The sequence below is a fragment of the Syngnathus scovelli genome, unplaced genomic scaffold (assembly GCF_024217435.2).
Source record: "Syngnathus scovelli strain Florida unplaced genomic scaffold, RoL_Ssco_1.2 HiC_scaffold_427, whole genome shotgun sequence".
NCBI classification, from domain to species: Eukaryota; Metazoa; Chordata; class Actinopteri; order Syngnathiformes; family Syngnathidae; genus Syngnathus; species Syngnathus scovelli.
In genome coordinates, this window is record NW_026061525.1 from 7,786 (window position 1) to 22,500 (window position 14,715).

A 14,715-nucleotide genomic window follows, 5' to 3' on the forward strand; every position below is an offset into this window, starting at 1 on the left:
TTCTGGCCGACATCGGGAACCAGCCGAGTCGGACTCTTTACGGCGGAGCAGCCGTTGGCACTTAGGAAATATTTGCCAAAATGTTCCGGACCTCCAGGGGAAGAGGCCGAATATTCACTTGTTCTGGCCGACATCGGGAACCAGCCGAGTCGGACACTTTACGGCGGAGCAGCCGTTGGCACTTAGGAAATATTCGTTAAACTTCAACTGACCTCCAGGGGAAGAGGCCGAATTTTCACTTGTTCTGGCCGACATCGGGAACCAGCCGAGTCGGTCTCTTTACGGCGGAGCAGCCGTTGGCACTTAGGAAATATTCGCCGAACTTGGCCGGACCTCCAGGGGAAGAGGCCGAATTTTCACTTGTTCTGGCCGACCGGGGGAACCAGCCGAGGCGGACACTTTACGGCGGAGCAGCCGTTGGCACTTAGAAAATATTCGCCAAAATGTTCCGGACCTCCAGGGAAAGAGGCCGAATTTTCGCTCGTTCGGGCCGACCGGGAGAACCGGCCGAGGCGGACACTTTACGGCGGTTGAGCCGTTGGCACTTAGAAATTATTCAGACTTCCATCAAACACACATCGGCCTTTTGCCGTCACTGCCCGGGATGGGCACCGTGGTAGCTCGGACAGTTCGTGTGACAGCTTCCGCTGGCACTTAGACAATTTTTAAAATGAAAATAAACAGTTCTGCACATACGTGCCGACTATATTTTGCGAAAGGGGGGTAAAGTGATGAGTACACTAAGTGGGGGGACCAAGTACATAAAGCCCACCCCTGGTACCTCAGAGAGGCCGAATTGACACATTTTGTGTCCGACCGCGGGAACCAGCCGAGGCGGACGCTTTTCGGCGCAAGAGCCGTTGGCACTTAGAAAATATTCGTTAATCTTGAACGGACCTCCAGGGGAAGAGGCCGAATTTTCACTTGTTCTGGCCGACATCGGGAACCAGCCGAGGCGGACGCTTTTCGGCGCAAGAGCCGTTGGCACTTAGAAAATATTCGTTAATCTTGAACGGACCTCCAGGGGAAGAGGCCGAATTTTCACTTGTTCTGGCCGACATCGGGAACCAGCCGAGTCGGACGCTTTACGGCGGAGCAGCCGTTGGCACTTAGAAAATATTCGTTAATCTTGAACGGACCTCCAGGGGAAGAGGCCGAATTTTCACTTGTTCTGGCCGACATCGGGAACCAGCCGAGTCGGACGCTTTACGGCGGAGCAGCCGTTGGCACTTTGAAAATATTCGTTAAACTTCAACTGACCTCCAGGGGAAGAGGCCGAGTTTCCACTTGTTCTGGCCGACATCGGGAACCAGCCGAGTCGGACACCTTACGGCGGAAGAGCCGATGGCACTTAGAAAATATTCGTTAAACTTGAACGGACCTCCAGGGGAAGAGGCCGAATTTTCGCTTGTTCAGGCCGACCGGAGGAACCGGCCGAGTCGGACACCTTACGGCGGAAGAGCCGATGGCACTTAGAAAATATTCGTTAAACTTGACAGGACCTCCAGGGGAAGAGGCCGAATTTTCGCTCGTTCAGGCCGACCGGAGGAACCGGCCGAGTCGGACACCTTACGGCGGAAGAGCCGATGGCACTTAGAAAATATTCGTTAAACTTGACAGGACCTCCAGGGGAAGAGGCCGAATTTTCGCTCGTTCAGGCCGACCGGAGGAACCGGCCGAGTCGGACACATTACGGCGGAAGAGCCGATGGCACTTAGAAAATATTCGTTAAACTTGACAGGACCTCCAGGGGAAGAGGCCGAATTTTCGCTCGTTCAGGCCGACCGGAGGAACCGGCCGGGTCGGACACCTTACGGCGGAAGAGCCGATGGCACTTAGAAAATATTCGCCAAAATGTTCCGGACCTCCAGGGGAAGAGGCCGAATTTTCACTTGTTCAGGCCGACCGGAGGAACCGGCCGGGTCGGACACGTTACGGCGGAACAGCCGTTGGCACTTAGAAAATATTCGTCAAAGTCGTCCGGACCTCCAGGGGAAGAGGCCGAATTTTCGCTCGTTCGGGCCGACCGGAGGAACCGGCCGGGTCGGACACGTTACGGCGCAACAGCCGTTCGCACTTAGAAAATATTCGCCAAAGTCGTCCGGACCTCCAGGGGAAGAGGCCGAATTTTCGCTCGTTCGGGCCGACCGGAGGAACCAGCCGGGTCGGACACTTTACGGCGCAACAGCCGTTGGCACTTTGAAAATATTCGCCAAAATGTTCCGGACCTCCAGGGGAAGAGGCCGAATTTTCGCTCGTTCGGGCCGACCGGAGGAACCGGCCGGGTCGGACACGTTACGGCGCAACAGCCGTTGGCACTTTGAAAATATTCGCCAAAATGTTCCGGACCTCCAGGGGAAGAGGCCGAATTTTCGCTCGTTCGGGCCGACCGGAGGAACCGGCCGGGTCGGACACGTTACGGCGCAACAGCCGTTGGCACTTTGAAAATATTCGCCAAAATGTTCCGGACCTCCAGGGGAAGAGGCCGAATTTTCGCTCGTTCGGGCCGACCGGAGGAACCGGCCGGGTCGGACACGTTACGGCGCAACAGCCGTTGGCACTTTGAAAATATTCGCCAAAATGTTCCGGACCTCCAGGGGAAGAGGCCGAATTTTCGCTCGTTCGGGCCGACCGGAGGAACCGGCCGAGTCGGACACCTTACGGCGGAAGAGCCGATGGCACTTAGAAAATATTCGTTAAACTTGACAGGACCTCCAGGGGAAGAGGCCGAATTTTCGCTCGTTCGGGCCGACCGGAGGAACCAGCCGGGTCGGACACGTTACGGCGCAACAGCCGTTCGCACTTAGAAAATATTCGTTAAACTTGACAGGACCTCCAGAGGAAGAGGCCGAATTTTTGCTCGTTCAGGCCGACCGGAGGAACCGGCCGAGTCGGACACCTTACGGCGGAAGAGCCGATGGCACTTTGAAAATATTCGCCAAAATGTTCCGGACCTCCAGGGGAAGAGGCCGAATTTTCGCTCGTTCGGGCCGACCGGAGGAACCGGCCGGGTCGGACACGTTACGGCGGAACAGCCGTTGGCACTTTGAAAATATTCGCCAAAATGTTCCGGACCTCCAGGGGAAGAGGCCGAATTTTCGCTCGTTCGGGGCGACCGGAGGAACCAGCCGGGTCGGACACTTTACGGCGCAACAGCCGTTGGCACTTAGAAAATATTCGCCAAAATGTTCCGGACCTCCAGGGGAAGAGGCCGAATTTTCGCTCGTTCGGGCCGACCGGAGGAACCAGCCGGGTCGGACACTTTACGGCGGAACAGCCGTTGGCACTTTGAAAATATTCGCCAAAATGTTCCGGACCTCCAGGGGAAGAGGCCGAATTTTCGCTCGTTCGGGCCGACCGGAGGAACCAGCCGGGTCGGACACGTTACGGCGCAACAGCCGTTGGCACTTTGAAAATATTCGCCAAAATGTTCCGGACCTCCAGGGGAAGAGGCCGAATTTTCGCTCGTTCGGGCCGACCGGAGGAACCAGCCGGGTCGGACACGTTACGGCGGAACAGCCGTTGGCACTTTGAAAATATTCGCCAAAATGTTCCGGACCTCCAGGGGAAGAGGCCGAATTTTCGCTTGTTCAAGCCGACCGGAGGAACCAGCCGGGTCGGACACGTTACGGCGCAACAGCCGTTGGCACTTTGAAAATATTCGCCAAAATGTTCCGGACCTCCAGGGGAAGAGGCCGAATTTTCGCTCGTTCTGGCCGACCGGGAGAACCAGCCGGGTCGGACACGTTACGGCGCAACAGCCGTTGGCACTTAGAAAATATTCGCCAAAGTCGTCCGGACCTCCAGGGGAAGAGGCCGAATTTTCGCTCGTTCGGGCCGACCGGAGGAACCAGCCGGGTCGGACACTTTACGGCGGAACAGCCGTTGGCACTTTGAAAATATTCGCCAAAATGTTCCGGACCTCCAGGGGAAGAGGCCGAATTTTCGCTCGTTCGGGCCGACCGGAGGAACCAGCCGAGGCGGACACTTTACGGCGGTTGAGCCGTTGGCACTTAGAAATTATTCAGACTTCCATCAAACACACATCGGCCTTTTGCCGTCACTGCCCGGGATGGGCACCGTGGTAGCTCGGACAGTTCGTGTGACAGCTTCCGCTGGCACTTAGAAAATTTTTAAAATGAAAATAAACAGTTCTGCACATACGTGCCGACTATATTTTGCGAAAGGGGGGTAAAGTGATGAGTACACTAAGTGGGGGGACCAAGTACATAAAGCCTACCCCTGGTACCTCAGAGAGGCCGAATTTTCGAATTCTGAGGCCGAGCTGGGGAACCAGACGAGGCGGACACTTTTCCGAGAGAGAGCCGATGGCACTTAGAAAATTTTCGGCTAAGTCGGCAGGACTTCCAGAGCGAGAGGCCGAATATTCGTCAACTGTGGCCGACCGGGGAACCAGCGAAGGCGGATAGGCGGTCACGGAGGTCCCGCCGGCTGGTCCGCGGGCCAATTTGGGTCCCGTAATTTAGCGGTCGCGGTCCGGAATCCACGCCGGCCGGGGAACCAGCGCAAGCGGATAGGCGGTCACGGAGGTCCCGCCGGCTGGTCCGCGGGCCAATTTGGGTCCCGTAATTTAGCGGTCGCGGTCCGGAATCCACGCCGGCCGGGGAACCAGCGCAGGCGGATAGGCGGTCACGGAGGTCCCGCCGGCTGGTCCGCGGGCCAATTTTGGTCCCGTAAGTGAGCGGCCGCGGCCCGGAATACACGCCGACCGGGGAACCAGCGAAGGCGGATAGGCGGTCACGGAGGTCCCGCCGGCTGGTCCGCGGGCCAATTGGGGTCCCGTAAATTAGCGGTCGCGGCCCGGAATTCGCGCCGGCCGGGGAACCAGCGCAGGCGCATAGGCGGTCACGGAGGTCCCGCCGGCTGGTCCGCGGGCCAATCGGGGTCCCGTAAGTTAGCGGTCGCGGCCCGGAATTCGCGCCGGCCGGGGAACCAGCGCAGGCGGATAGGCGGTCACGGAGGTCCCGCCGGCTGGTCCGCGGGCCAATCGGGGTCCCGTAAGTTAGCGGTCGCGGCCCGGAATTCGCGCCGGCCGGGGAACCAGCGCAGGCGGATAGGCGGTCACGGAGGTCCCGCCGGCTGGTCCGCGGGCCAATCGGGGTCCCGTAAGTTAGCGGTCGCGGCCCGGAATTCGCGCCGGCCGGGGAACCAGCGCGGGCGGATAGGCGGTCACGGAGGTCCCGCCGGCTGGTCCGCGGGGGGAACTGCGCCCTCTGGCGGACACGCCATTGTAAATGAATGGGGTTTGGCACTTAGTGCATTTTTCGCCGAAGCCGACGAGCGCTCCGGGCGAGGAGGCCGGATTCTCGCCATCCGTGGCCGGCCGGGGAACCGGCCAAGGCGGATAGGCGGTCACGGGGGTCCCGCCGGCTGGTCCGCGGGCCAATTGGGGTCCCGTAAGTTAGCGGTCGCGGCCCGGAATCCGCGCCGGCCAGCAGCCACCGGGAGGCGGGTAGGCTGTCACGGAGGTCCCGCCAGCTGGTCCGCGGGCCAATTAGGGTCCCGTAAGTGAGCGGTCGCGGCCCGGAATCCACGCCGGCCAGCAGCCACCGCCAGGCGGGTAGGCTGTCACGGAGGTCCCGCCAGCTGGTCCGCGGGCCATTTAGGGTCCCGTAAGTAAGCGGTCGCGGCCCGGAATGCACGCCGGCCAGGAGGCACCGGCAGGCGGATAGGCTGTCACGGAGGTCCCGCCAGCTGGTCCGCGGGCCATTTAGGGTCCCGTAAGTTAGCGGTCGCGGCCCGGAATGCACGCCGGCCAGCAGCCACCGGCAGGCGGATAGGCTGTCACGGAGGTCCCGCCAGCTGGTCCGCGGGCCATTTAGGGTCCCGTAAGTTAGCGGTCGCGGCCCGGAATCCACGCCGGCCAGGAGGCACCGGCAGGCGGATAGGCGGTCACGGAGGTCCCGCCGGCTGGTCGGCTGGCCAATTACCTCCAGCCGAGCGGATATGAACTTTATAAGCACCTTGGACGAAGCCTTATTCGACTTCCAGCACCTCGGCTTAGCATTTTCCACGGCCCGCTGATCTTACAGAAGACGTCCAGCCGGTTCTCCGGGTGCTTTCCTCATCACGTTTTAAGCCGGCCGAGGCTTCCAGCACCTCGGCCGGGCCTTTCCCACGGCCCGCTGAGCTTCCAGGGGACCTCCAGCCGGTTCTCCCGGTGCCTCGCGCCTCGCTTTGCGAGCCGGCCGAGGCTTCCGGCACCCCGGCTAAGCTTTCTCCACGGCCCGCTGAGCTTCCGAGGGACCTCCAGCCGGTTCTCCCGGTGCCTCGCGCCTCGCTTTGTGAGCCGGCCGAGGCTTCCAGCACCCCGGCTAAGCTTTCTCCACGGCCCGCTGAGCTTCCAGGGGACCTCCAGCCGGTTCTCCCGGTGCCTCGCGCCTCGCTTTGTGAGACGGCCGAGGCTTCCAGCACCTCGGCTGAGCGTTTCCCACGGCCCGCTGAGCTTCCAGGGGACCTCCAGCCGGTTCTCCGCGCGCTTTCCTCCTCACTTTTAAGCCGGCCGAGGCTTCCAGCACCTCGGCCGAGCGTTTCCCACGGCCCGCTGAGCTTCCAGGGGACCTCCAGCCGGTTCTCCCGGTGCCTCGCGCCTCGCTTTGCGAGCCGGCCGAGGCTTCCAGCACCTCGGCTGAGCGTTTTCGGCGGCCCGTTGCTCTCCCGGAGGTCGCAACGGGGAGTTACCTCCCTCTCGCGGACACGGCGAGTAAATACACCGCCTCTCGCACTTGGCGCACACTCACTCGCATTGCTACGCCTCCCGTGGCACTTTAAGCGGCCGAACGGCGGGAGTAACTGCGACTCTCCTAAGGTATGCTCACTTGACTATTTATTCATGTATTTATTTATTTTTGACGGTTCGCGGAGGCGATGACGCTCCGCGCGGGTAAACGGCGGGAGTAACTGTGACTCTCTTAAGGTAGGCTCACTTGACATTTATTTATTCATGTATTTATTTATTTTTGACGGTTCGCGGAGGCGATGACGCTCCGCGCGGGTAAACGGCGGGAGTAACTGTGACTCTCTTAAGGTAGGCTCACTTGACATTTATTTATTTATGTATTTATTTATTTTTGACGGTTCGCGGAGGCGATGACGCTCCGCGCGGGTAAACGGCGGGAGTAACTGTGACTCTCTTAAGGTAGGCTCACTTGACATTTATTTTGGCGGTTCGCGGAGGCGCCGGGAGGCCGTGCGCTGCGCGCGCAGAGCGGCCGAATAACGCTCCGCCGGCCCCGGGTGATTACCGAGAGGCTCCCCGGCCTCGCGGAGCTCCGACGCTCCTCCGCGGGACCTCCGGCGGCCGGCGCGCTCGCGCACCACCCCCCGGCACCGCCGGGAGGCCGTGCGCGCGCGCGCAGAGCGGCCGAATAACGCTCCGCCGGCCCCGGGTGATTACCGAGAGGCTCCCCGGCCTCGCGGAGCTCCGACGCTCCTCCGCGGGACCTCCGGCGGCCGGCGCGCTCGCGCACCACCCCCCGGCACCGCCGGGAGGCCGTGCGCGCGCGCGCAGAGCGGCCGAATAACGCTCCGCCGGCCCCGGGTGATTACCGAGAGGCTCCCCGGCCTCGCGGAGCTCCGACGCTCCTCCGCGGGACCTCCGGCGGCCGGCGCGCTCGCGCACCACCCCCCGGCACCGCCGGGAGGCCGTGCGCGCGCGCGCAGAGCGGCCGAATAACGCTCCGCCGGCCCCGGGTGATTACCGAGAGGCTCCCCGGCCTCGCGGAGCTCCGACGCTCCTCCGCGGGACCTCCGGCGGCCGGCGCGCTCGCGCACCACCCCCCGGCACCGCCGGGAGGCCGTGCGCGCGCGCGCAGAGCGGCCGAATAACGCTCCGCCGGCCCCGGGTGATTACCGAGAGGCTCCCCGGCCTCGCGGAGCTCCGACGCTCCTCCGCGGGACCTCCGGCGGCCGGCGCGCTCGCGCACCACCCCCCGGCACCGCCGGGAGGCCGTGCGCGCGCGCGCAGAGCGGCCGAATAACGCTCCGCCGGCCCCGGGTGATTACCGAGAGGCTCCCCGGCCTCGCGGAGCTCCGACGCTCCTCCGCGGGACCTCCGGCGGCCGGCGCGCTCGCGCACCACCCCCCGGCACCGCCGGGAGGCCGTGCGCGCGCGCGCAGAGCGGCCGAATAACGCTCCGCCGGCCCCGGGTGATTACCGAGAGGCTCCCCGGCCTCGCGGAGCTCCGACGCTCCTCCGCGGGACCTCCGGCGGCCGGCGCGCTCGCGCACCACCCCCCGGCACCGCCGGGAGGCCGTGCGCGCGCGCGCAGAGCGGCCGAATAACGCTCCGCCGGCCCCGGGTGATTACCGAGAGGCTCCCCGGCCTCGCGGAGCTCCGACGCTCCTCCGCGGGACCTCCGGCGGCCGGCGCGCTCGCGCACCACCCCCCGGCACCGCCGGGAGGCCGTGCGCGCGCGCGCAGAGCGGCCGAATAACGCTCCGCCGGCCCCGGGTGATTACCGAGAGGCTCCCCGGCCTCGCGGAGCTCCGACGCTCCTCCGCGGGACCTCCGGCGGCCGGCGCGCTCGCGCACCACCCCCCGGCACCGCCGGGAGGCCGTGCGCGCGCGCGCAGAGCGGCCGAATAACGCTCCGCCGGCCCCGGGTGATTACCGAGAGGCTCCCCGGCCTCGCGGAGCTCCGACGCTCCTCCGCGGGACCTCCGGCGGCCGGCGCGCTCGCGCACCACCCCCCGGCACCGCCGGGAGGCCGTGCGCGCGCGCGCAGAGCGGCCGAATAACGCTCCGCCGGCCCCGGGTGATTACCGAGAGGCTCCCCGGCCTCGCGGAGCTCCGACGCTCCTCCGCGGGACCTCCGGCGGCCGGCGCGCTCGCGCACCACCCCCCGGCACCGCCGGGAGGCCGTGCGCGCGCGCGCAGAGCGGCCGAATAACGCTCCGCCGGCCCCGGGTGATTACCGAGAGGCTCCCCGGCCTCGCGGAGCTCCGACGCTCCTCCGCGGGACCTCCGGCGGCCGGCGCGCTCGCGCACCACCCCCCGGCACCGCCGGGAGGCCGTGCGCGCGCGCGCAGAGCGGCCGAATAACGCTCCGCCGGCCCCGGGTGATTACCGAGAGGCTCCCCGGCCTCGCGGAGCTCCGACGCTCCTCCGCGGGACCTCCGGCGGCCGGCGCGCTCGCGCACCACCCCCCGGCACCGCCGGGAGGCCGTGCGCGCGCGCGCAGAGCGGCCGAATAACGCTCCGCCGGCCCCGGGTGATTACCGAGAGGCTCCCCGGCCTCGCGGAGCTCCGACGCTCCTCCGCGGGACCTCCGGCGGCCGGCGCGCTCGCGCACCACCCCCCGGCACCGCCGGGAGGCCGTGCGCGCGCGCGCAGAGCGGCCGAATAACGCTCCGCCGGCCCCGGGTGATTACCGAGAGGCTCCCCGGCCTCGCGGAGCTCCGACGCTCCTCCGCGGGACCTCCGGCGGCCGGCGCGCTCGCGCACCACCCCCCGGCACCGCCGGGAGGCCGTGCGCGCGCGCGCAGAGCGGCCGAATAACGCTCCGCCGGCCCCGGGTGATTACCGAGAGGCTCCCCGGCCTCGCGGAGCTCCGACGCTCCTCCGCGGGACCTCCGGCGGCCGGCGCGCTCGCGCACCACCCCCCGGCACCGCCGGGAGGCCGTGCGCGCGCGCGCAGAGCGGCCGAATAACGCTCCGCCGGCCCCGGGTGATTACCGAGAGGCTCCCCGGCCTCGCGGAGCTCCGACGCTCCTCCGCGGGACCTCCGGCGGCCGGCGCGCTCGCGCACCACCCCCCGGCACCGCCGGGAGGCCGTGCGCGCGCGCGCAGAGCGGCCGAATAACGCTCCGCCGGCCCCGGGTGATTACCGAGAGGCTCCCCGGCCTCGCGGAGCTCCGACGCTCCTCCGCGGGACCTCCGGCGGCCGGCGCGCTCGCGCACCACCCCCCGGCACCGCCGGGAGGCCGTGCTCGCGCGCCAAGTGGCCGAAAATAGCTCCAAGCCCAGCGGATCGGCTGCTTGGAAGCACCGCGCCGTCCGGCTCCACCTGGTACCTCGCACGGCTCTCATCTCCCCCCCGCACGGACTTCCGAGCGCTCGGGGAGACGCTCGGAAGCTGCCCGTGCCGTCGCGGCGGGGAATTGCCTCCCTCTGGCGGACGCGGCGAGTAAAAACACCACCTCTCGCACTTTGCGCACACTTACTTGCGTGGGTCCGCTTCCGATGACACTTTGAGCGGCCGAACGGCGGGAGTAACTACGACTCTCTTAAGGTAGGCTCACTTGACATTTATTCATGTATTTATTTATTTTTGACGGTTCGCGGAGGCGATGACGCTCCGCGCGGGTAAACGGCGGGAGTAGCTGTGACTCTCTTAAGGTAGCCTGACTCGACGTCTTTTTCAACGGTGGCTGGAGGACCCAGGCGGTTCTCGGGGGTGCGTCGCTCCTCACTTTTGACGCCCGAGGAGGCTCCCGGCACCTCGGCTACGCGTTTTCGGCGGCCCGCTGAGCTTCCAGAAGACCTCCAGCCGGTTCTCCCGGTGCTTTCCTCCTCACGTTTTAAGCCGGCCGAGGCTTCCGGCACCCCGGCTGAGCTTTTTCCCACGGCCCGCTGAGCTTCCAGGGGACCTCCGGCCGGTTCTCCGCGCGCTTTCCTCCTCACTTTTAAGCCGGCCGAGGCTCCAGGCACCTCGGCTAAGCGTTTTGAACGGCCCGCTGAGCTTCCAGGGGACCTCCAGCCGGTTCTCCGCGCGCCCCCCTCCCAACTTTTTAAGCCGGCCGAGGCTCCAGGCACCCCGGCCAAGCCTTTCCCACGGCCCGCTGAGCTTCCAGGGGACATCCAGCCGGTTCTCCGCGCGCCCCCCTCCTAACTCGACGCCCGAGGAGGCTCCAGGCACCCCGGCTGAGCCTTTTCGGCGGCCCGCTGATCTCCCGGAGGTCGCAACGGGGAATTGCCTCCCTCTCGCGGACACGGCGCGTAAATGCACCGCCTCTCGCACTTGGCGCACACTCACTCGCATCGCTACGCCTCCCGCGGCACTTTAAGCGACCGGGACCACCGCGAGCGCGGGCGATGACTAAGAGGCTCCCCGGCCGGCCTCGCGGAGCTCCGACGCTCCCCCGCGGGACTTCCGGCGGCCGGCCGGAGCCTCGGCACGGCTGCCGCACTCCCTAATAACACCCCGCGGGCCCCCGCGAGCCGAACGCTCGCTGCCGCGGGCGACCCGTGGTACCCCACGTGCCGAGGCGGACGCGTGACGGCGCGGGAGCCCTCGGCACTATATCACGGTCACGCATGTAGTCAAATCGTGTAAAATCACCGTTAGTTTATTCACAATATACGTAATAATTAAATACATATCAACACCGCGTATATTATTAATAAACATATGTATGTATTTATTTAATAATTAAATAAATATTAACATCGCGTATAATCATGCGGGCTCCGGGGGAAGGGGCCGATTTTTCGCCGTTCGTGGCCGACCGGGGAACCGGCGAAGGCGGACGCATCGCGGCGCGAGAGCCGTTGGCACTTTGGAAAAAAATAAAATAAAATTCGCCGACCGGGCTCCGGGGAAGAGGCCGATTTTTCGCCGTTCGTGGCCGACTTGGGAACCGGCGAAGGCGGACGCATCGCGGCGCGAGAGCCGTTGGCACTTTGAAAAAAAAAAAAAAAAAAAAAAAAAAATTCGCCCACCGGGCTCCGGGGGAAGAGGCCGGCTTTTCGCCGTTCGCGGCCGACCGGGGAACCGGCGAAGGCGGACGCGCTCTCCAACGAGCCCCGCCGGCCGGAGGAAGTGCGCCCTCTGGCGGACACGCCGTTGTAAATGAATGGGGTTTGGCACTTAGTGCATTTTTCGCCCAAGTCGAAGCGCGCTCCGGGCGAGGAGGCCGGATTCTCGCCACCCGTGGCCGGCCGGGGAACCGGCCAAGGCGGATAGGCTTTCACGGAGGTCCCGCCGGCTGGTCCGCGGGCCGATTAGGGTCCCGCGAAGTGAGCGGTGGCGGTCCGGAATCCAGGCCGGCCAGGAGGGCACCGCCAGGCGGATAGGCTTTCACGGAGGTCCCGCCGGCTGGTCCGCGGGCCGATTAGGGTCCCGCGAGTGAGCGGTGGCGGTCCGGAATCCAGGCCGGCCAGGAGGCACCGCCAGGCGGATAGGCTTTCACGGAGGTCCCGCCGGCTGGTCCGCGGGCCGATTAGGGTCCCGCGAGTGAGCGGTGGCGGTCCGGAATCCAGGCCGGCCAGGAGGCACCGCCAGGCGGATAGGCTTTCACGGAGGACCCGCCGGCTGGTCCGCGGGCCGATTAGGGTCCCGCGAGTGAGCGGTCGCGGTCCGGAATCCAGGCCGGCCAGGAGGCACCGCCAGGCGGATAGGCTTTCACGGAGGACCCGCCGGCTGGTCCGCGGGCCGATTAGGGTCCCGCGAGTGAGCGGTCGCGGTCCGGAATCCAGGCCGGCCAGGAGGCACCGCCAGGCGGATACACTCTCTAACGAGCCCCGCCGGCTGGTCCGCCGGGGGAAGTGCGCCCTCTGGCGGACACGCCGTTGTAAATGAATGGGGTTTGGCACTTAGTGCATTTTTCGACCAGCGGCAACGCAGGCTGACGGGCGGCCGCTTCCACGGGCCGGCACTACTCTACGGAGGCGCTAGCCGCCTCCGGTGGGGGCCGTGTGATCTCGCTGGATGCCCGAGGACCTTCCGCCAGGCCCGGCCCCAGCTTTTGCGCGCGCCCGGTCCTATTACCTGGTGGAAGCTGGAGGCCGGGGCTCGGCAGCTCGCTGCCCGGGGGACCTTCCGCGAGGCCCGGCCGCAGCTTTTACGCACGGCCGCTGCTATTCTCTGGCTCCGGCTTCGTCCCGGAGGGTGCTTGGGGAACGGCGGCGCACACCGCGAACGGCCGGTGGCGGTCGGCTGGTGGCGGTCGGGGGTGGCGCTTGGGGATGGCGCTTGGGGATGGTGGCGGTCGGCTGGTGGCGGTCGGCTGGTGGCGGTCGCCTTGTGGCGGTCGGGGGTGGCGCTTGGGGATGGTGGCTGTCGCCTTGTGGCGGTCGCCTTGTGGCGGTCGGGGGGTGGCGGTCGGGGATGGCGCTTGGGGATGGTGGCGGTCGGCTGGTGGCGGTCGGCTGGTGGCGGTCGGGGGTGGCGCTTGGGGATGGTGGCTGTCGCCTTGTGGCGGTCGGCTGGTGGCGGTCGGCTGGTGGCGGTCGGGGGTGGCGCTTGGGGATGGTGGCTGTCGCCTTGTGGCGGTCGGCTGGTGGCGGTCGCCTTGTGGCGGTCGGGGGGTGGCGGTCGGGGATGGCGCTTGGGGATGGTGGCTGTCACCTTGTGGCGGTCGGCTGGTGGCGGTCGGCTGGTGGCGGTCGCCTTGTGGCGGTCGGGGGGTGGCGGTCGGGGATGGCGCTTGGGGATGGTGGCGGTCGGCTGGTGGCGGTCGGCTGGTGGCGGTCGGCTGGTGGCGGTCGGGGGTGGCGCTTGGCGATGGTGGCTGTCGCCTTGTGGCGGTCGCCTTGTGGCGGTCGGGGGGTGGCGGTCGGGGATGGCGCTTGGGGATGGTGGCGGTCGGCTGGTGGCGGTCGGCTGGTGGCGGTCGGGGGTGGCGCTTGGGGATGGTGGCTGTCGCCTTGTGGCGGTCGGCTGGTGGCGGTCGCCTTGTGGCGGTCGGGGGGTGGCGGTCGGGGATGGCGCTTGGGGATGGTGGCTGTCGCCTTGTGGCGGTCGGCTGGTGGCGGTCGCCTTGTGGCGGTCGGGGGTGGCGCTTGGGGATGGTGGCTGTCGCCTTGTGGCGGTCGGCTGGTGGCGGTCGCCTTGTGGCGGTCGGGGGGGTGGCGGTCGGGGATGGCGCTTGGGGATGGTGGCTGTCGCCTTGTGGCGGTCGGCTGGTGGCGGTCGCCTTGTGGCGGTCGGGGGTGGCGCTTGGGGATGGTGGCTGTCGCCTTGTGGCGGTCGGCGGTGGTGGTTTGGGACCGGCGTCCGGCGCAAAGTGCGTGTTGCGCGGGCCGGAGAAAATTTAGGCCAGGGGCCCGCCGCTGGAGAATTTTTTAGGTACCAGGGGTGGATTTTTTTTGTCACCGCAGGAGGGGGACGTTGCCTCCGTCCGTGTCCGACGGAAAGTGCGTGTTGCGCGGGCCGGAGAAAGTTTAGGCCAGGGGCCCGCCGCTGGAGAAATTTTTAGGTACCAGGGGTGGATTTTTTTTGTCACCGCAGGAGGGGGACGTTGCCTCCGTCGGTGTCCGGCGGAAAGTGCGTGTTGCGCGGCCCGGAGAAAGTTTAGGCCAGGGGCCCGCCGCTGGAGAAATTTTTAGGTACCAGGGGTGGATTTTTTTTGTCACCGCAGGAGGGGGACGTTGCCTCCGTCGGTGTCCGGCGGAAAGTGCGTGTTGCGCGGCCCGGAGAAAGTTTAGGCCCGGGGCCCGCCGCTGGAGGAATTTTTAGGTACCAGGAGCGGATGTACTTACTTCCACAGCGCCCGCGCGCTCCCGGCCGGTGTCCGAGGATGCTGCCTCATCCCCGGACGCGCCTGTTACGCACGCCCGCTGTCATCCTCCGGAGACTGAGTTCCACTTAGTGGAGGCTAAGTTCCACTTGGGGGAGGCTGCCTACTCCCGGCTGACGCCCGAGGATGCTGCCTCATCCCCGGACGCGCCTCTTACGCACGCCCGGTGTCATCCTCCGATCACTAAGTTCCACTTGGAGGCTCACAAGACGGGAGCGGACGCACACCCACGCC